The sequence below is a fragment of the Rhodnius prolixus genome, unplaced genomic scaffold, assembly GCF_049639745.1.
Source record: "Rhodnius prolixus isolate KJV_2025 unplaced genomic scaffold, Rpr scaffold_26, whole genome shotgun sequence".
Taxonomy (NCBI): Eukaryota; Metazoa; Arthropoda; class Insecta; order Hemiptera; family Reduviidae; genus Rhodnius; species Rhodnius prolixus.
The window spans coordinates 1,278,303-1,293,092 of NW_027411596.1; the positions used below are offsets into that span (position 1 = coordinate 1,278,303).

At 40.6% G+C, this 14,790-nt stretch overlaps 1 pseudogene; it reads right to left on the reverse strand.

Moving 5' to 3' along the window:
* Positions 1–584: 584 nt before the first annotated feature.
* On the reverse strand, positions 585–1,266 carry LOC141451988 (uncharacterized; annotated as a pseudogene).
* Positions 1,267–14,790: the final 13,524 nt, after the last annotated feature.

Sequence of the window (14,790 nt, forward strand, 5' to 3'; positions counted from 1 at the left end):
GTATACACCCGTGTATTTGAATTTTGGGCGAGAGCCTCTGGGAGAGAAGAATTCATTGAGCGGAGGACCTCTACTTCCCAAAGGGCAGCAGGAAGGAATAGTACCTGACTGGTGGCGAGCTTCCCATAAGAAGACCAGGAAAGAAGGGTAGATTGGAGCAAAACCAGGCCTGGGATTGACTGTAAGTGTAGGCAATGTAATAAGAGTGACCAGTTTTCTGGTTCTATTGAGGACAATTATTTCATTACCTAGTAATCAAGTTTTGTATTTTTCAGTATTAAGCAGGGTTTATGATACTGTATTTTGCTGTAAAAAGACTTTTTTTGTTGTGATCAATAATAATATTTTCATAACCCTGAATCTTTATTTAAACCCCTAGCAACATCTCACATGGACAATAAATTTAATTATTTAATGAAGTAGTGATCTGGTTAGAGTAACGGCCAGCAGGGGCGCACTACACAGATTTGCTAACGGAGAAGCTGTTGCTAGGTAACTAGTTTGTATTCTAAATTTATTTTTATTTTATTTTTTTTCCCCTTATTATCCGAGTATTGTTTTAACTTTAATTCTAATCACTAGTATTGTTATTTGTTTATTATTATTCAGCATATTGCCTCTTCCTTGTTTTCTCATTTCTCCTTACCCCCCGTCTCCACTGAGCTTACCTTCTCCAGCGGTGTTTGTGGTTGTAGAGGGTGGCGTAACAGTAGTCGCATGAGCGGCAAGCATTGAGTCATTATCACTTTTACTTCTATGCAGAATAAGTTCATGTCTACCCTGTAGAATTATTCTATTGTAATCTTCAAAGAAGCCCATGACGGTATCCAGTGGAATGCAACAATCGAAATTTCCCTCTTCGTCAGTTAGATTTACATCTATACTTGGAGGTTTCCATCCTGCAATCTCCAATGTTTCCACCTTGTCTCTGGTAAAAGATACATAACCTTTAAGAGTGGTGGTAATTCCAGGGTTACGGACATGGTCAATCAAAACTCCATTCAACTGATATTTGATTTCATCAAAGAGAAACAAGAAGGCATTTCTCACTAATTTAACATCTTGATCAGCTTCTTTTTTCACCTACCCTTGAATGTAGAGAAAACTCTTTGAAGGAACGGTGAATATGTCCTGTTGTTGAATGGAGATGATGATCTCGTCAGAATTGTTCATTGAACTATTAATGGGCATATGATTATGCCATTGGTAGTCGGTGATGCGATCGTCGAAAACTACTTCATCATTCACGTTTAATATCTCTTCCATTGCGCCGCCACCGCTTTAGATTAGATTAGATTAAATTAGGGTGGCCTCAAGGCCTGCGCCACCGCGACCATTATGGATCTATTGTGGCTCCCCGGCTTTAGAGCTCACCCTCCAGACCGGTCCGTTTAATCAGATTCTTAATTCTGGAGAGTGGCTCCTGGGTAAAGCTCTCAGGCCTTGGTTTTTCCTCCCCGAGAAGTAACATCCTTAGCCATACGAGCCCCTCACACTGACACAACACGTGCAGTGCCGTTTCTTCCTCTTCCTGACAGAACCTACAAAGGCTATCATCTGCCAGGCCCATGCGATGCATGTGCTTTCTGAGCCTGCAGTGGCCCGTTAATAGGCCTACAATTATCCTTATAGCCCCACGGCCTTGACGGATTAATTCTGCGGTCAGCCTCGGCGAATAGCCTCTGATGAACTCCTTCGCCTGTCGTAGCCCAGTGGTGGCAAGCCACCACTCCTGAGCCTTACTCTGCACCCATGCATTGATGGCCGCAGACTTAACACTTTTCGAAACCCCAAAGCAGGGCTCCGGGCCAACGAAGTGTCCCGCAGAGCCTTCCCGGGCCAATAAATCCGCCACTTCGTTCCCCTTGTGTCCTGAATGACCAGGTACCCAAACTAGAAAGACCATATTCTGGTCACTAATTTCCTTCAGGGCACCCAGACAGTCCCAAACCAGCCTTGAATTGACCTGGTCAATATACTAATTGCCCGTAGAGCAGCCTGACTATCCGAGAAAATTATGACCTTAGAGTTAATAATTCTTCGCCCTTTAATCTCGGTAGCACAGAACCTAATTGCAGCTAGCTCAGCCTGAAAAACTGTAGCTAGTTTTCCTAGGCTAACCGAAAAGCTACATTTCGGTTTCGCCCCGTACACTCCCGCTCCTACTCCCTCCTCCAACTTGGAGCCATCTGTGTACCACATTGAATCTCCCACAACTGGGTGTCCACTTTTCCAAGCCTCCCGGTCCCCAATACAGACTTTGAAAGGTTTGTTGAAGTTATATTTGGAAGTCATAAAGTCCGAGGGCAGGCCCAGAATTGGGTCGGCCTCCAGCTCCTCATATAACTCTTGATACGCTCCTCCATGCCTAACGGTAATGGGGGCTTGTCCTGTCATAAGCCTAATAACAACGGCCTTTGCAACGCCTTGAATACATATGTGCAATGGGGGCAAATTTAATAAAACCTCCAAGGCCGCAGTAGGGGAAGTCCTCATGGCCCCAGTGACACTCAGGCAAACCAGCCTTTGAATACCACTGAGTGCTCGGACTCCCCCCACCTGCAAGGTTTTCGCCCACCACGCCACCGCCCCATGTGACACCATGGGTCTAACCACACTTTTATAGATCCAGAGCGTCATCCTAGGGCTTAATCCCCAACTTTTCCCACACAGCCTTTTGCAGCATCCTAAGGAAACCTTAGCCTTGTGGGAAATCATATTTAAGTGTGAATTCCATGTAAGCCTTTTATCGAAGATAACCCCAAGATATTTGGCCTCCATGGACAGGGGGATAGTAACTCCCCTTAGAGTTGGTTGCTCCAATCCACCCAGATTCCTCCTCCTCGTGAAGGGAACAACCCTAGTTTTATGAGGATTGATGGAGAGACCTTCCGCTCTACTCCATCTATCCACAATATTAAGCGCTCTTTGCATGCGCCCTGAGACGTATGAGCGAATCGTCCTTTAACCACTACTGCCAGGTCATCCGCAAAACCTAGACAATAGAAACTCTCCGCCGTCATTTTCGCTAAGAGATCACCCACCAGAATCGTCCACAGAAGGGATGTCAAAACTCCCCCCTGCGGGCAACCCCGCACCACTCTGACCTCTAACGAACAGTTATCCAACGTGGCCATAACAATGCGGCCTAATAGGTTAGACTTAATCCACTGACAGATAGTTGGCGCCAAGCCTCTCCTTGACAGAGCATCAATCAGCGACATAGCCGAGACATTATTAAAAGCCCCTTGTATGTCTAAAAATGCGGCCATCGCAAATTCTTTGTCCTCTTGGGACTTTTGAAGTAGCCTATTAAAATCATCTAATGCAAGATCCACAGACTTGCCTGCCTGATAGGCATATTGACGATCACTAAGGAGTTGAATTCTTAGGATTTCGTCCCGAATATATCTGTCTAAAAGCCTTTCCAATGTTTTAAGCAGAAAGGACGACAGACTAATCGGTCTGAATGACTGCGGTGTTTGGTCCCCTAATCTCCCAAACTTAGGAAGGAACACGACCTTCACCCTTTGCCATACTTCAGGGATGAACCTCCAAGCCAAACAGCCTCTGAGGTTTCTACAAAGGAAGGGCATTAGCACCACCCCTGCCTTTTGTAGAAAGGCTGGGTAAATTCTATCCGGCCCCGGGGATTTAAAGGGCTGGAACCTTGCGATCGCCCACCGCAGCCTATTTGGTTGAACGATGTGCGTCGCAATCTTCCAATCCGCTCTTGAAGGCCTTTTCGGAACCTCCGAGCTGACCTCTTCATAACCCGAGGCTGATAGTCGAGTGGACCCCGGAAAATGAGCACTCAAGAGTAATTCCAGGGTTTCCACCATCGACTTAGTGTAGGTTCCATCATCTTTAGCCATGAAACCTACTCTGCCCGCAGTACCTTCATTCGCCAAGACTCTATGTATTCTGGCGCATTCAGGGGTTTCTTTAATGTCCTCGCAGAATGACCGCCAGGCGCTTCGCTTGGCCTTCCTTATCTCCTTGTTGTACTGCGTCAGAGCTTGTCTATATGAATCCCAGTCCTGGTTATGTTTGGCCTTATTAAACAGCCTTCTCACCTCTTTCCTCCTCTTTTCGAGGTGACTATTCCACCAGACTGTTTTCGACCTTTGTGGTCTGATCTTTTCCGGGCAGTTATCCTGATAGGCCTCTAATATCGCCTCGTTAATATGGACCACTGCCTGTTCGATGCTCTCCGTCCTTCTAACATCAACCTTAAAGCTTGTGAGGGACTCTGTGAGCGCTTGAGTAAATCCCGCCCAGTGGGTTTCTCTAGGGCTTCGCAGCCTCTTGATAGCCAGGGGCGGGACGCATATATCGAATCTGATATGCGTATGATCGGAACAAGACGGCTCGTTCGATACGTGCCAATTAACTACGGTATTTGACATGCAACGCGTGGCTAGAGTTAAATCCAACACCTCCCTCCTAGTTGCAGTCACAAAAGTCAGGACTGATCCTATATTAGACACATGCAGCCCCTCACCAGAAATGAATTCTAAAAGTAATTTACCTCTGGCGTTGTAGTCGGTGCTCCCCCATGCAGTATTGTGTGCGTTGGCGTCACACCCCAGTATCAGCTGCAATCTCTCTTTCCGGCAGTGGGCAACAATGTCGCCTAACAGAGATGGAAGGCAGTCCTCATCACCGGGAAAATAGGCCGAGCAAACCACAAGTTTTCTTGGTCCTCCCTCGGTGATGATATTTAGAAGAGCTGTAACAAAATCTCCAGAGCATAGCTCCGGTATAAGTGTACATCCAATTCCATACTTAAGCACTATACAGGCTCTGGGTCTACTAGCAGACTTGCTGTATAGTGTCTTCCCCAATTTGGGATTAAGAACCCGGACAAACCCCCCATGGTACCATGACTCCTGCAGTAGGGCTAAATCTAAATCAAACCTCCTACACACCACGGCCGAAGCAGCCTTGGCGTGGTGAAGGTTTGCCTGCACCACTTTCAGCACCATGTTAAGCGTCCAAGATGGGCGGGGCGACGTCTCGAGTTCCCGCGGCTCCCCCCGTGTTTCTGGGGCAAGGATCCGCTTCCACTCGGGAGTTCGCCCACGGAAACCTCCATCGCCTCCACCCTCTCTCCTTTGGGATATCCTACTCCCGCCAGTAATTCGGACAGAGCGGCACGGAGGGCCTCCATTTCCCCCTCCAACCCACTCTGCCCCCCCCGGAGTAGATTCTATTACAGGGTCTGTGGCTTCCAACATCAACCCCTCCTCCTCCGTTGATGTTTTGGCCTCTTCCGGGCCCTGATATTTTGAGGACTTCACCCTAAACTTCACCTGTCCCCAGCCGAAGAAAGGAGACATATTCAGCCTCCTCAATTCGTCTAATGAGGCCCTGTCCATGGAGAAGGTCCACACCTGACCGCCCTCCACAGGCTTACAACCCCATACTTTCCAGTTGTCGGTGCATAACTTTTGATTGCCTACCTCCAACCGTTTCAGCACTATATCGGCCTCTACTCTGCTGCCATGCTCATCGGGGATAAATACTACTGCTGTTTCAGGCCTTGGAATATCATCCCCTAGCAACGGCAGCAGCCTGGCTCCATCCCAGGGTCTAAGCTTGTGGACAATGTCCCTAAGCCACTCTGCACTGAACTGGTCAGCACAGATGGCCAAGACAAACCCTGGCCTATACATGCATTTGGCTAATCTAACCAGCATGCACCTCCACCCCCCTGGCCTATTACAGTCCTTTCAGTCAGTTGGTCCCGTTGTTTCCGTCTACTTTGTTTTCTTTGTTGTCGTGTCTGTTGTTGTCGTTGTGTCTGTTGTTGTTGTGTCTGTTGTTGTTGTTGATGTTGTTATTGTGACTGTTGTTGTTGTACCTGTAGTGTCTGTTGTTGTTCTTGTACTGCCCCTCCCGTGTCTTTGTTTTTTGTTTTAATGCCCATTTTGGTCCCACGAGTAGCTAGGGAATTAAAAAGTCCGCCCGGCCAGAGCCCCGCATGGTCGGGTAAGGCTACTTACTACCGGGGGGTCGCCTGGTACCCCGGAGGATCCGTTACTGGCACAAAAACCCCTGTGCCATCCATCCCTCAGCACGGAATCCCTCACCTTGGATTAGGGGGTGTTTTCCAGAGCTGCCCCCGGGGACACCACTCTGGTGGCGAGTGACTTCCACCCTAAGCCACCCGGGATTTTTATCGACATCCATGTCTAGATCCGCCGAGTTTAGTTATCCAGCAGGGCCACCTCTTGCAGGATGTAGTATAACTTAATGCTACGCTCGGACGGTCTTGGTGAACAGAATGTGAAGCCTTAACTATTCACCCTGGCGGAATGGAGGCCCAAAGGCTCCCCCCCTTGGCCCCTCGCCACCGCTTTACCTCCAATCCTATTCTCTGTAGAAATTTGATATTTGCAGGTGTTAACCTCGTCCTGCGAGTAGCAGTACTGTATGGTTTACTCCTAACGCTACCGAGTTCGGTTCAGGCACTGGTAGCGTCAACTTCTCTTAAAGTGTTTGCTTAAAGTGATTTTTATAGATTAAAGTGGTTTCTAGTGTGAGTTTTTATTTGGTTTTTGGTTTATATGTAGCTCACGTAATAAGGTTCAAATGTGGAAAATTTGGAAAAAATTTACCGAGTAGTTTTTAAAATATTAGTGAAAAATCTTTATGTATGATCTAGTTAGTTATAGAATTTAAGTCAAGTGATGTAGTTGGGAGTATATGTTTGTTATTGGAACTTGTTGATATTTTGTTTCTTCAGAATTCAAATAATTATAACAAAGTGTCTGTTTACTTTCAATACTCTTGTAATTTGCGCCCTAGCAACTGGTTTGTATTTGGTACGTTTATTTTTTGCTGCATTACATTTTTATTTTTATTTTTTTTATTTTTTATTTATTTTTTTTTCTTTTCATTAATTAAAAAATAAAAGTAGGAAAATGAGTGAAAGTGAAAAAATTTTGAGTGCTATCTATTCTTTAAAAGATAGCATTAATGATAATAGTAAGAAAATAGATGAAATGAAAAATTTAGTTTCCGAGACAAATAGTAAACTTCATGTAATGGAAAAGGAATTAGAATTTGTTAAAAGAGAAAATGAGCAACTCAAGTTGATTAATCAACAACAAAATGTAAAGATTACGTTATTGGAAAGGGAGGTTAGATGCAAAAATCTTATAATTTATGGTTTTAATTTTCAGTCTGAGAGTAGATTAGAGCGCTTACAGGAATTAGCTAATTTTATAACTGAAAAATTAGTGATATAGAGTGTAATACTGGTGACATTGTGTATTTCCGTACATTAGGTAGAAATACTTCAAACTGTCCCATCTTGATGAAATTTGAGTCAGAAAATAAAAAAAGGGTAATACTACTAAAAAGAATGCTGCTTAATGGTACAAACTGTTACTTAAATGAAGATTTTCCAAAAGAAGTAAGGGACGAAAGAAAAATTTTGTATCAGTGGGTGAAAGAAGACGTTGAAAGAAGTAATACTGCCAAGTTGAGATACAATTATGTCCTTTTAAATGGTAATAAAATTTTTGTCAAAGACATAATAAAGCAAACGTCAACCAGTTCAAGAAAAAATATAAGGAGGCGAGAAAGTGATTCTGACCAGAAAGTGTCTACTGAGGTGGAGGCCTCTCAGACGTCAGCTGTAAGATCTACACAATTGGAACAGTGGCTCAATACACCGGACAGAAAGAAAACTCAACAGATTTTAAAGAAGTCTAAGTTTATTGGTTCCTCTTCTTCTTGTCCGTCCTAGCAATTAAGTAAACATCTAACTACGAATTCTTTTTCTGGTAAGCGTCTACGGCTCGTTTTCTGGAATATGAAAGGTTTTATTAATTTAAGCGATTTGAACTTCCTCGCTAATTCTGAGATTATTTGTTTAGTTGAAACACACTTAATAAGTGATGTCTTATTATCACAGTTTGATGATTACACCTTGATTAACGTATGTGCTGTAAAGGAGAAGCGTTTTGGTCGTGCCTCTGGTGGACTGATGTTGCTAGTGACGAGAAATATGAAGGTTTCAATTTTGGATAAGTGCAATCACTGGATTTTTGTGAACATATCTTCTGGAAGGTTCTCCTTTATTTTAGGAATAGTTTATTTCAGACCCTCACTCGATATAAATGTAGCTCTGGACTTATTAGAATTGACCATCAACAATATCCGTTTTAACTATGCGTCACTCCCAGTATTTATAGCTGGAGATTTTAACAGTAGAGTGGCAGATCTTAATCAAGGTGATGAAAATGTGTTTCATGGAACTTCACTCAGTCATATACGAAGAAATAAGGATGGAATCGGCAATATCAGAGGAGAAACTCGTAACTGATTTCATGGAATTAAATTCAATGGTTTTGATAAATGGTCGTTCTCAGAGTGATAATGAAGGACACTACCTATGTCGCATCAACTGGCACAAGCACAATTGATCTTTTCTGGTGTGATGTATTTCATTTGGATATGATAAGTGATTTAAAAGTACAAAATATTGTTACTAAATCAGATCATTTTCCTATACAGGTGATACTGAATTCATTAGTGTTTGATTCTACCACTGAAAATAGATCAGAAACAGTCCCTAAATTGAACTGGGATTATGATAAGGCAGTATTGTATTGTAATATGATGCAGATGTCGAGTAGAACTTCGATTAATTTTGATGTGTATTCAATTGATTGTATTTATGATAACCTAGTTTCTGCTATATATGAGACTTCATCTGCCTTGTCACTTTATAAGTATAGTTTTGTTGGTTCTTCAAGTAAAAGATTTTTGAATAAACCATGGTATGACGAAGATTGTACTAAACAAAAAAAACGTGTAAAAAGTCTTTTGAAAGAATTCAAAGCATCTAATTATGGTTCCCAATCGAAGGTAAATTATATTAGTGAAAAAAATAGATATGTGCAATTATTAAAGAATAAAAAGAAAATGTATAATAATTCTTTAATAGAAAAGCTAGGTGACTGTAAAAATAGTAAAATATTTTGGAATACTATTAATCAGTATCGGAAAAATAATGTTCAGTCTGTAAGTCTGATTTCTTGTGCAGAATGGGAAGATTTTTATATGAATATTTATCCCCCCAAAATTATATCAAATGTATTGTTTGTTGATGTCAGACATCCTATTTTGGATACAGAAATAAAGAGTGCAGAGTTGTGTAATGTTCTGGCTAATTGTAAGTCTGGTAAAGCACCTGGTAGTGATGGCATTTGTTATGAATTTTATCAATCTTTACCTCAAAATTGGCATCTCTATATTGTTTCAATGTTTAATTCTATTTTTTTCAAAGAGCAGATACCTCGGTCATGGGCTAGTATTATTGGTTTTAATTTGTTCAAAAAAGGAGATAAAACACTATTAACTAACTACCGTTTAATTGCATTAGTAAATTCACTACTAAAAATTTTTACTCAGATAATTTTGAACAGGCTGATTACATGGTCGGATGCTTCTGGCACCATACCTGAGTCGCAGAACGGTTTTCGTCCGAATAGAGGCTGTATAGATAATATTTTTATATTATCGTCAGTAATTCAGTTCAAACTTTCTCGTCCTCGGGGGGAACTGTATTGCGCTTTTATAGATTTTAAAAGAGCATTCGACAGTTTAAATCATGATCTTTTATGGCTTAAATTGTATAACATTGGGATCAGTGGCAAAGTAATCAGAATCATTAAATGTCTATATGAGAATGCTAATCTGCAAATTAGATGCGGTAATAAACTGTCAAATCCTGTGGTGATAACGGAAGGGGTTCTTCAAGGGGAAACCCTCTCCCCCATCCTATTTAATTTTTTTATCAGTGATGTTGAAATGTTTTTTCAAATAAGAGGGCAGTCCGGTATTCCAATAGGTAACAGCTCTGATATCCTAATGTTATTTTATGCAGATGATGCAGTGTTATTTGGTGACTCCTATACAGATATACGTGCAAAACTTGTTTAGAGACATATTGTAAGGAGAATCATCTTAGCGTCAATACTGCCAAGACAAAGATTATTAGATGTGCGAAATCCCATAGTAAAAAACCCAGATGTTTGACTTTTAATGATGTCAGATTGGAGTACGTTTCTTCTTATAACTATTTGGGAACGGTGTTTTCTAACTCTGGAGTGTTTTTGAAAGCTTCCGAAAACGCTCTAGCAAAAGCAAGAACAGCTATTAGTGCAAAAATAGTTAATTGGGAAGCTAGGATTAAACTTCTGGATGCCGTCATTATGGGGACGCTTCTTTATGCAGCTAGTGTCTGGGGACTCAGGTATTCTGTCAGCCTAGAAACTTGTCATCTAAGTTTCTTTAAAAGTTTGCTGGGTCTTCCGCGTGGTATTCCCAATTTTGCGGTCCGTTTAGAAGTAGGAGTTGTACATATTAAGTTCAAACTGTTAAAGTTAGCCCTTAATTGGCTCTATAAATTGAAAGCTATGCCATCCACCAGATACCCTTTTTGTTGCTTCATCAAACTTGTCCAGCAGTATAGTTCTAACAATGTAAGATATAACTGGATTTCACAATTATGTCATATATTTGATTGTATAGATTTTTCGGAACTACTGCAGACGCAGGATCTTAGCCTGTTTAGAAATAAGAAAAAACAAATTTTGAACTTTTATGCCAACTACCTGAAAGAAAAGGACATAGAATGTGTAAATAAATCAAATTTTAGTTTGATATATTCAGCCTTATTCTTTGAGGAGCAACGGCCGCTATTTTATTTTTTATTAAATCTTCCTTTTAAGTTTGTAAAGTTCCTTGCGCAACTTAGATTGAGCTCCAAATTTATAATGAAAATAACAATAGACCACATCAAATATGTTATAAAACCCAGTGAACTGTGTCCTGTTTGTAATAAGCAGCAGCAAGAAGACTTATATCATATTTTGTTTTCTTGTCCAATGTACACTTCTTTTAGAAACCACTATTTACAATTTATGCTAATTGATGCTGGCTCTATGTACTTTGATTATCCTATAACATTTCGTAATTCGGGTGCCTCAGAGATAAAAAACTTGTTCTTCTTTTTTACAGAAGTATTGAAGCTCAGAGCATTTCTGTTAAATAAGTAAAGTAAAGAAAAGATTTATTTCTGTTGTTTAAAAAATTAATTTTTGTTTTTATGTTTGAAATGTTTACTATTTGAATGTATTAGTATTAGTACCCACAGTGCAATGATATTTTTGTTTTATATTCATTTTGAACTTGTATAATTTAAAGTATTTGTAAACCGAACCCTTTATATAGGGCTTCTGCCCTCCTAACAAATAAATTATTATTATTACTCCTAACGCTACCGCTTTTTATACTTTTTCTCCTTTGGTAATCAAAGCCCATTCTGTTTTAAATGTAAACGTATGGTAATCACTTCTTTACGAAAATCCACTATATTGTTATCTTGATCCGTGAGAGTTAGCGTAATATTATCAATTCTCTCTCCAGTGACTGGGAAATAAATGACCGGACTGGGCTCTTGTACTAGCTTATAACCTGGAGGAACTGTAGGAGAAAATTCATATATTGTATGTCCAGGTTCTCCATTTCTATAGGAACCTATGGCCAAATTACAATTAACTGCCACCGTATTTACATTATGTATTCTCACTAGTTCATCAGACTGATGAACCACCATCTTCTCCAACACTCTATGTTTGGTGAATCCGAGTAGCGGACCAATGGAATGTTCCTTGTTGAAATGGATCGGTTGCGAGCACATTAGTTCAACCTTTAACGTGTTCACATTACCTCTGATTTTGATAAAATCTGGAGATTTAATGTTTCTCTTTAGGTAGTCCGCAATAGCGTCAATCTCGTACGCGCCAGTAGGAATTTCAATCACTCTACCACCATCATCCCCATAATGAAATTTATTGTTTACATCTTGAATTATATTCGGTATAGAGTTGTAGGATTGTAGGCTGAGGAGACCGATGCTGTAACCTTCTGATGATAGATCAATGGGAGGAAATATGTCATTACTAAGCACACTGGATGTACCAGTCAGCGTGAAGGTGAACGACATGACTAACCTCTCTACACCAGATTAGGCATTATTATAGAGAAAGTTTAAACATAAATGTCCACAATAAGGCGTATTCCACTCCTGATACCTCTGACGATTGTAGGTAATTTTACAGTTTTTGAAATAGCGTAAAAGCTCTAATGGAGGTCTAAAATTTCCAAATGGATCAAAATAGGTGATTTCATTACCTTTTTTACTATACGCAACCCAATGAGTACCGCTGTTTCTAATTGAATCTAAATTCACAATGGCGCATTCATCCGCTTTAATATCCTTTGGTAGGGTGTCGCGAATATATACACCTCTAAAATGAGGAATGTCTTTGGCAAATTTTAACAAATCTGTATTTGTGAGTGCTCTGTCAGGAGGAGGAAGTAGTCATTCTGCTTTCTTGACTAAACCATAACCAATTTTATAGGGTTTGAGAAAAAATCCACTGCCAACATGCTGCTCTTCCATTTTTCTATTATGTCTTCTCATTTCCTCCAAACGATCTCTCGCCTCTTGAGTATTCTTGACTGCTTCATCTATTGCCGCAGCGCCTCCAGCTAAACTTCCTAGCGCAGAAAGTCCTGCAAATAAAGGCACTAAAAATGGTAGAATACCACCGGTTCTAGGCACTGGTAACACTCTTGGAATTTTCCTTATTTTAGTTTTATTTTTAATGTAACGTTTAGCCTATCTCAGCGCTTTCTTTGAACCATCACTAATGGACGGTGAAGTTATACGAGCTGCATTTATCACATCTTTAACGGAAACACCTTTACGACGTTTCCCACCACCACCGCCCAATTTCACATTAGCTTTCATAACGTTTGTAACAGCCCAGGCTGCTGCTTTCTCGCCCAAAGATGCTTCACTAGCACTTGTTCTTTGCCAAGCCTTTTCCGCAAGTATACGATCAGCCGTATGTCTTACCTCTAGATCCTTATTTTCAGAATACGCAATATCGTGTTCTCTGCAAGCTTCGTCTAAAGGATTGATTCCTCTATCACCTCGTGATAATCTCTTTTTAAGTTTAGTTCCGGGAACACAATAATTATAGCCGGGAATGTGTGCTTCAAATGGTAGTTTGTCAATCACTGAGTTTATAAGTCCTCTCCCGACGGTTTTCTTTCTCATTATGATTAGAGTGTTTGCTACGTGAGCGTTTATATAAGTAGAGCTAGTCATGCGTCTAGAGAAACAAAGTGAACGATTACCAATTTATAATCTACTACCTGATGTTGAGAACTTGGCCAGTCGTCATGGTGTCCTCTTGCCGAATAGTATAAGAGCATTGATCTGTGGAACATCTGGTTCGGGTAAAACCAACCTAATCACCTGTTTAATTCTACATCCAAATGGATTGAAATTTGAAAATATTTACGTATGTAGCAGATCGTTACAACAGGAAAAGTATTTATACTTGGAAGAGGTTTGTAAACGGGTGCCGGAAGTGGGGGTTTCCACAGTAAACGATACTAACCAGGTGCCCACGCCTGAAGAGGCTAAAACAAACTCCATTATTATTTTCGACGACATTGCTATGGATCAGCAGGATGTTATTAGACAGTATTTCAGTATGAGTCGGCACAGATCCATTGATTGTTTCTACTTGACACAGAGTTATGCTCGAATACCAAAACATCTTATACGTGATAATGCCAATTTTATTATGCTATTCAAACAGGATGATTTAAATTTGAGACATGTCTATAGCGATCATATAAGTTCGCCGGATATTTCCTTTGAAAAATTCAAACAAATATGTCATGCCTGTTGGGATGAGCCTCACGGGTTTGTAGCCATTGATAAGACAAGAGATGTAAACAAAGGGTGATTTCGGAAAGGATTAGATACATTTATCTATGTATAGAGTGATTGCAACAACCTCTTCATTAGTACCAGTCATGGACCCTAAACTTACTAAACAACTTATTCAAACTTCTCAAATATTGCGTAATAAATTTAAAAGTATGAAACGTGGTTTGCAGTTAACTCAGGAGAAGTTGGAAACCAGTTTTCGACCTATTACTGCACCGCTTCAGGAATTAGTTAAAAAGAAGAGGAAGAAGGAGGCAATGGTTAAAGTGGAACCTGTTAAGAAAGAGGAGGAGGAGGAAACGCCTCTAAAACATGATTCTCTATTGCTGCAAGAGTTGAAAGCAGAGGAAAGCATTCGTCCTCTACTTAAACCATACCTATATAAATCCATCACTTCTGCTCATACGGCGGCGACGGATTTAGATGATAGGTACGGTATTCGTATATTACCAACCGGTGGAATGGTCATTGGAAATGTAAATGTTACCTTAAATGGAAATGATCTTGTGATAAAAAATAAATTGTTTGAGGGGACACCAGGTTTATATCAGTTATTATTCCTTAAAAAAACCCACATCATATACGGAAAACGATTTACAAGTTTATAAAAATATTCTAGGATTGAGTAATGCTCATAAACAACAGTTTAGTGAGGAAAAACAGATGAGTGGTAGTAAAGGATGGAAGTATAAAAATATAGTTAGACCTCTTTTCCACCCAGGAGGAGGTGCTGAACATAGGTTGTTACCACAGGCTTCGACGCCGCCACCACCATCCAAGCCATATCAATTTAGATCGGTGAAGAAAAAGACAGGTATGGGAATGTGGGAAGTTCAAAGTATCTACAAATATTGGGACGATCCAAACGAGTTAGTCGCAAGATTACAGATTCTGTTTGCCTCTAAACTGGCAGGTCATAGCGGACATGAAAATGAAATAGAATCTATTGTAGAGGA